Source organism: Schistocerca americana, chromosome 5, assembly GCF_021461395.2.
Source record: "Schistocerca americana isolate TAMUIC-IGC-003095 chromosome 5, iqSchAmer2.1, whole genome shotgun sequence".
Taxonomy (NCBI): domain Eukaryota; kingdom Metazoa; phylum Arthropoda; class Insecta; order Orthoptera; family Acrididae; genus Schistocerca; species Schistocerca americana.
Window position 1 is genome coordinate 77,159,759 of NC_060123.1, and position 8,284 is coordinate 77,168,042.

The 8,284-nt window shown below is 44.1% G+C and overlaps 1 non-coding gene across 1 annotated transcript; it reads left to right on the forward strand.

Moving 5' to 3' along the window:
- The first annotated feature begins 366 nt into the window (after nt 1-366).
- On the forward strand, nt 367-441 carry Trnat-ugu. The gene has a single exon. It is a non-coding gene; the product is annotated as a tRNA-Thr (tRNA).
- Nucleotides 442-8,284: the final 7,843 nt, after the last annotated feature.

Below are 8,284 nucleotides of genomic sequence, written 5' to 3' on the forward strand. Positions count from 1 at the left end.
ACACATTTTCAACATGTCCCCAATGAAGTACACCAACGCCTGTTTGCAGCTAGGGTGTCCATTTAATTATCATTTCATTTCTAGCAAAGCTGCATGGTCATCCACGGTAACTGTTCTTCCGGAAACAGATACTACCGTCATATATAGTTAAAATATGGCTTCCCGGCCATTGACCTTTTTGTGCGAACGCACACGCTATGCCCGAACTCGTACGGGACTTGGTAGATTAATCTGCCACGAGTAATGAGTATGATGGGCAAACATCTATTAGGCGCACTACGAATGTAGTGGTGTGGACATGTTGGGAATGTGGATATCACGGGGAGTGTGCAAGGGATAAGTCCCTGCAGACGCACTGTCCTCTGTGCCCGCGGTGGCTCAGATGGATAGAGCGTCTGCCATGTAAGCAGGAGATCCCGGGTTCGAGTCCCGGTCGGGGCACACATTTTCAATATGTCCCCAATGAAGTACATCAACGCCTGTTTGCAGCTAGGGTGTCCATTTAATTATCATTTCATTTCTAGTAAAGCTGCATGGTCATCCACGGTAACTGTTCTTTCGGGAACAGATACTACCGTCATATAAAGTTAAGATGACCACTGCAACTTGGTAACTTCAGTAACAATTGAATTCTTTGAAACAGCTATGTGTGGTGTACGAGGAGTGTACTCTGTTGAATGAGGAATACATTAAACACGAAAGCTGCGTCCAATAACAATAATTAACTTTCGGTTACATGACAAAACACAAGACGAAGCACTGTCAGTTCATCTCAGTACCCAGTAAAACTTGAACTGGAACGATCGAAAACATACTTTTGTGGGGAAGACAAACGAATGGTTGCGTTTTATTGGCCGCACACTAAGAATACGCAACAGGCCAACTGAAAACACTGCCTACACTTCGTTTGTCCGTCCACTGCTATAATATCCTTGACAGACGTGATTGACTGTGCATGCAAAAACGTCCAAGGAATGGTAGCACGGTTTGTAATGTCACGAAATAGGGGAGAGAGGGACCCAGATTTGATAATCGAGTTGGGGTGACATTCATGAAAAGAAAAGCGTTTTTCGTTGCCGCGAGACCTTTTCACGAAATTTCAATCACCAACATCTGTTCTGAGTGCCAAAACATTATTGCCTCGGGAACTTACACAGGAAGAAACCATAGTAATAATGTAATTCAAGGCTCGCAAGAAAAGATTTAAGTGGTCCTTTTTCCCGCACACTGCCAGGCACGTAAGTCTGGATTGCAAAGAAATCCTGTTGATTTAGCCATGTAGATGTAACAACGAAATTATGTTGCAATTGCGACATGTGACTTTCATTTGATTTGAATATCGAAGTTGTTTGCTGTTTGTTTACTTTTTGTTCATTAGTTTCAACCATATACGAACACCTAGAGGCGTTAAATTGATATTGAAATAAAGTGTCAAGCATGGACCAATAACAATAAATTCTTACCTACCTGTTATGGTACTGCAGTATCTGCCAGCGTCTTCAGAAATGGATATCGCATACGACGTTCCGAGAGTGTTTATAAATGGATATTGCAGACGACTTCGAACAAAGTTTGAATGCAGCTTCGTAAAAGTTCCGTGATCAAACGATCTGAGTTGCCGGCGAATACAGTTTATCGTCACTAGACAGTATATATTATCATTATACATGAGTTGAATAGGGTTTCGCCGGATGCGGTGGCCGAGCGGTTCCAGGCGCTTCAGTCACGAACCGCACGGCTGCTTCAGTCGCAGGTTGGAATCCTACCTCGGGCATAGCTGTCTGTTATGTCCTTAGGCTAGCTAGGTTTAAGTAGTTCTAGGTCTAGGGGCTGATGACCTAAGCAGTTTGGTCGCATAGTTCTTGAAGCCATTTTTTGACGTTTCGCGTGGATTTTCTTTACATAAACGGCCGTATCTTTAGATTGCGTTGGCATAGAAGCTCACTTTTTTGCACCACCAAGGGACCGGTTACCGCAAGAAGTGCGATACATTTCCGCTTCTTATGTCCACCCGTTCTGGAGATAAACGGGATTTAAGGGTTGGGTAGACCGATAGACGGTCAAGAAAGTGAGACTAGTAGGGTTCTGTTTTTACGCGTTTTAGGTGACGAAATCCTAACAACGAAAACAGCTACGACAGCTACTGATGATGAGGGCCGCATAGATAACACGCCCTACTCTTTATTCGAAATGTTCTAGTTGCAGTCGATACATCAGCATATTAATCGTTGCTACGCTTTCGATACAAATCACGTTTACAGGAATGCAAATAGAATCCTATACCATTGGTAATTCACATCCCAGTATTATTGATACCGCGTTTTAGAAGTGCAAAAATTCCCATTGCTAGCTAGCTTAAGAATCACTTCGGCTAATGAACGTTTTCTGGCTGTGGCGAGTCTAGTAGAGAATTCGAAACAGTGTAGAATACGTTTGGTAGCCATGTAGCCGTTTATTTCCTGGGCTAGTGCAGAATTATCCTACTAAATTTACTCTCTAATAACAGTATTTTGTTATTTCGATAAACATCCCGAATGATTGTCACATAAGCGGTGACATAAAGGAGGAAATTCATGTTTTTGAGTCCAGAAAGCTCTATGCAACAGAAACTGCAGACCACTTTGCCATTTTCATTCCGAAATTGCCGGGTTATTCATGTCTGGGGTAATAATAGAGGGCTGTTTGCCTGGGTTGTCTGCTAGCGTAGTGAAAGGAAGGTCTGGTCTGTTTTCGGTTCTAATCTCGATGGAAGCAGGTAAAATATCAGTAAAGCAATTTTAAGAAATTCTCGTGCCCCCAATACGTTTTATCACTACCTTTTCTGTACTGGCGCCCTGTGGATGTCAATATGACACTCTTGTAGGTTTTCGTACATGTTACTGCCTACTTTTTCCGCTTCTGTCAATAATGGAATTGACTTAAGTGTGCCACTGAATGATTTTAAACTGAATTTCGTTATGAATCTTCACGCATTGCTAAATTTGCACACTTTCATGGTAGGTCAGCAACGGTAATCCAGTATGACTGGTCTGAACGTTGACACAGACCGTTTCGCGGCCGAATGCGAATAATATTTTGCTAATTCGTAACGATCTGGGGTTCTTTGTCTTACTAAAACAGTTATGTTATCTCGATAAGTTGAAATTCATTTTTTTTTGGTACAGTTCATACCAATTAGCGTTTCTTCTTTCAGTTCTGTCTTATATTTACGTGTTGTACTTAGGTATTAGGTGGACTGATAAGGTAAGGAATGAGGAGGTTCTACGCAGAATTGGAGAGGAAAGGAATATGTGGAAAACACTGATAAGGAGAAGGGACAGGATGATAGGACATCTGCTAAGACATGAGGGAATAACTTCCATGGTACTAGAGGGAGCTGTAGAGGGCAAAAACTCTAGAGGAAGACAGAGATTGGAATACGTCAAGCAAATAATTGAGGACGTAGGTTGCAAGTGCTACTCTGAGATGAAGTGGTTAGCACAGGAAAGGAATTCGTGGCGGGCTGCATCAAACCACTCAGTAGACTAATGACAAAAAAAAAAATAATAATAATAAATTTGACACACTAATCAGCATTAATATAGTCTTACAAATTATTGAAAGCAGCCTAAAAAAGTTCAGATAGTTTGTCAATTTCACGCCTGTGCATAGTATGTTGGTAGCACTTCGTCGCCTTGCCTGTTATGCTGTGTAGCAGACTTTAAAGCCGTGCGGATCAGCACAACGAAAAGGCGAGGGGTCTCGCTCGTTTTGTCCACGACTGTACATATCATAACGGTAACAATTTGCATTAATATGTATATTTCGTCTTTATAAATAAAGTAATCGATAATTTAGTAGTCAATAATGGTGAAAATACATACTATAGTTTAGAATCTTATAAATGTACGTAATGTAATCCATGAACACTAACAATTCTGAGCGTGTAAAAACTCTTCGTGGAGCCATAGTGTCGCAATATCTTTATAGCATGTTGCGTGAATAAACAGTGTAAATGATGATTAGCGTGTGTGATATTTTGTGTAGTGGAGGATGCACAATACCTGTAAGTAGTCAAACAATAACACCATTCATAATATTAGCGTTTAAAAACACTCAGAGATTCATTTCGTCTGATTTTCCGACTGCAGTCTGACTTCAACAAGGCGCCAGAGAGGCTGAAAATCACACATCCAAACATCACCAAACGTACTCATGTAAACAAATGCACAAATGCACTTGAAAATGAGAATAAACTCTCGAAACGCGTTGTGCTAAGCATAAAAAAATTAATTAACTGGTACAGTTTTCATTATTTAAATCAGGAGTGGTGAGTGATGAAAAAAATACTAGGTACTTTCCCGTAAAAATTTATTGTTCTAGCTCAGAGACCTTTGCAGTTTGTCGTCTATGGTCTCTTGGTTTTAGATTCAGAGAGTGTTATGATGGACAAAAGTTTTTGATGGAATGTATAGACATTGCAGCCGAAAGAACAAAGTTTTGTGTAAAATGCTCTTAATGCATGCTGAGGACAACAATCTGATAGCAGACTTGAATAGAAGGTGGGTAGCATAAGATCACGTCGTAAAGTATATTTTGGTCGATGGCAAAATAAATACTGGACTGAAAGTACCTACAGATCCTCTTGTATTGAGTACATTGGCGATTTGGGTGATGGGTACAGTGACGGAGCGTCAGTAAGAGCTGCAAATAAATTTTTTTTTGGAAGGTGGGGAGTATTTTTGGTCGTCATTATTAAGGCGAGCTTTCAGAACTAAAATCCTGTTGGTGGCATGCAAGTATTCGTGCACTGCAGCGCACGAAGTCACTCACAAATAAAACGCTTTCATAAAAGTAATTTCACAATTTACTTAATAATATCCTCGCTTAAAGTTTCATCAATGCCCAACTGAACTCGAATTCATCAGCAACGACATTTCTCGTTGCACAGGCGGAACAGTATTCACTTCTTTTCTCGAATTACTTTTATGTTTTCTCAATAAAAACTGCATCATATGCATTTATAAACTTTGAGAACGTTCATATACTATCTTCAGTCATAACATGTCACCGGTTCTGTTTTCTTCCACAGGTTGAATTAAAAAAAAAAAAAAAAAGTATTTTTCTTCAAAATTTCTTGTAAGGCTATTTTTTGTTTTATTTTATTTTTTTTGTGGCATCTGGAAAGAACTTTCATTTAAAATGTACTCAGTTATATTCTATATAAAAAATAGAGATGTGTAATATCATTTTTCTGAATATTTAGTAACATTTGAAATTATCACCAACTGGCAGTGCTGGGAATGACCTTGAGGTGACTATTTTTGTGAAGGCACCGTATAGTGGCTTGCGGAGACTATATACAGATGTTGAATGCATTTATCTATGTAATCTTTTATTAATATTCTACGTGCCTCGTAACATTATATTCCCTAATATAATGATCACGAATGACCCTAATGTTTAACTCTGAAGAAGACTATCGAGACTACCTCAGCTGTGATTCAACGGAAGGCGTGGGAGGATTAAAGGGGAGCCTTGGTCCGTGGAATTTGTCGCGGCGCGTGTACGGGCGCCGACACGGCCCGCGGGATGCGCCCTGCGCCCCCCCCCCCCCCCCCGCCGCCTCCACTACCAACACCGGCGGCCTCTGTGACGTCTGAATGGGCAGCGCGTCAGGAGGTGCCGGCCGGCACGCCGCGGCGGTTAATCCTCGCAGCGCCGCGGAGACAATGGCGGCCGCGAACCGAAGCACAAAGGCCGCCGGCCGGCTGCGACCTGCGGGGGCGGCTCTTATTGTGCTCAGTAAATCGCCGCCACGCGCCTGGGTCGGTGGTTCAGTGTCGTTGATCCGCGCCCTCGCCGGCTCTGTCACAGGTGTCCCCTGTGTCCGCAAGCAGGCAGGATTCACTCCGTCAGGAACCGAACGGGGTGTTGCCCCGTCAGAGAAAGCATCTTAGGCATAAACAGAAGAAGTAGTCAGCAACATAGGGGCACCGACGTATCTTTTGGCGCAGCACTTAGCGGGCATGCTAAGACCTTATGTGGGGAAATGTGCGCACCATATCCGGAACTCGACGGACTTCATTGGCCGCCTGAAGGAGATGACAGTACAAGAATCCGACATCATGGTCAGCTTCGATGTCATCTCAATATTCACACGTGTCCTGCTGGAAGATTCTCTCCACTTAATCAGTGAGAAATTCGGGCCTCAACTGACACAACTGTTCAGGCACGTGTTAACATCGACGTACTTTGTCTTGAACGGTCAATACTACGAGCAGACCGACGGAGTAGCCATGGGCAGCCCGCTCTCCCCAGTGGTGGCCAACCTGTTCATGGAGAGTTTCGAAGAGGAAGCACTGGAAGCCGCCGAACTGAAACCTGTATGCTTCTTTCGCTACGTGGACGACACGTTCGTCATCTGGCCACATGGACAGGAACAGCTACAGATATTTCTGCAACATCTAAATTCGGTCCATAGTAACATTCAGTTCACGATGGAGACTGAGAAAGATGGAAAACTACCCTTTCTTGATGTCCTAGTGGAACGTAGGTCTGATGGCCCACTGGGTCACAGTGTGTACCGAAAGCCCACACACACACTGACCTGTACCTACATGCGTCCAGCTGCCACCATCCGGCGCAGCTTAATCGAATGCTCAACACCTTGGTACACAGAGCACACTCGATCTGTGATGAACAGGACAACGGAGCTCAAACACCTGGAGACCGTGTTCCGCAAGAATGGATATGGCAACCGCCAAATCCAAAGGGCCTTCCGACAACAGAACTGCAGCAAGAACCGAGATGAAGAACAACCCGAAGAAGAAAAGCAAGCTCTGGCCTTTCTGCCGTTTTCTGGCAACGTGTCGTCAATAATAGGGAGACTGTTAAGGCGACACAAGATTGACACAGTCTTCCGGCCACCAGCCAAGGTTCGTAACCTACTAGGAACGGCAAAAGATGACGTAGGGCTGAAGAAAGCGGACGTATACAAAATCCCGTGCGGCTGTGGCAAATCCTATATCGGCCAAACAGTTCGCACGGTCGAGGACCGATGCACAGAACACGAACATCACACCCGCTTACGCCAACCCAGCCATTCGGCCCTAGCAGAACACTGCATTGAAACCGGACACACAGCGAAATTCGAAGAGACAAAAATTCTGACTGCCGCAAGTGCCTACTGGGACAGTATCTACAAGGAGGCCATAGAAATTCCAGTAACAGATAACCTCATCAACAGGGATACCGGGTTTCAACTTAGCAAGGCCTGGAAACCGTTATTAAACACCATCAAAGAGCAACGGCACGAGCGGACGCGAGATCCTTTCGCCACGGCGGACGGAGATGGACTGCGCCTACCACCGGGCGTGGCTGCAGCTTCCCCCACCCCTCCCACCACGCGGCACCCCGCCGGCCGCCCGCGCCGGGGTACAACTCGGCACCTCGCGGCCATAAATACCACGGACACAGCGCAGACAGATCATTCCATCAGCACCACCTGATGATGGCGGAACGGTTATCCGCCGAAATATCGTGGAACTTTGACGAACGGATCCGGCTGGACACCCGAGAACCTTGGATACAGCATATTCGCTGGGAAAGCCTGAGATCTCAGAAGAAGTAAAGTTGGTGGGAATTCTTCAACGCAATTTTCAAAAGTACGTCCATCCCATGTTTGGCTATAAATATTGCCATCTCTAACGTTTGTCTCGATGGTGACTAACACAACTGTTTCACAATACGGTAAAGGATGATTTCAAGATGATGAAATAAAGCCTCAGTGATGACGGAGAAGGTAAATGTATCAATCTGAGGTAAGGAACCGTGATCTGGAAACTAAGTTGAAAGCAACAAGCGAAAATCGCTCTGATATCCCTAACAGTGGAGTACATGTACCGTTACTGTTCTTGCTAGGATTATAGCGTAGGCGAATTTCACAGCTGGTGGTATGGAGCAAATCAAGAAAAAATGTCAGGTAAACATCGGGTCTGAAATCTTTACCATAAACGCTATGAGCCCTTGGCCATCTTCGATACTTTGAAACAGTTCTCTTCGACTGCAAGCTCCTCGGAATTCCATATTATTGGAGGAGTTAGTATGGATCAAAATGGTTCAAATGGCTCTGAGCACTATGGGACTTAACATCTGAGGTCATCAGTCCCCTATAACTTAGAACTACTTAAACCTAACTAACGTAAGGACATCATACACATCCATGCCCGAGGCAGGATTCGAACCTGCGACCGAAGCGGTCGCGCGGTCCCAGACTGAAGTGTCTAGAACCGCTCGACCGCAT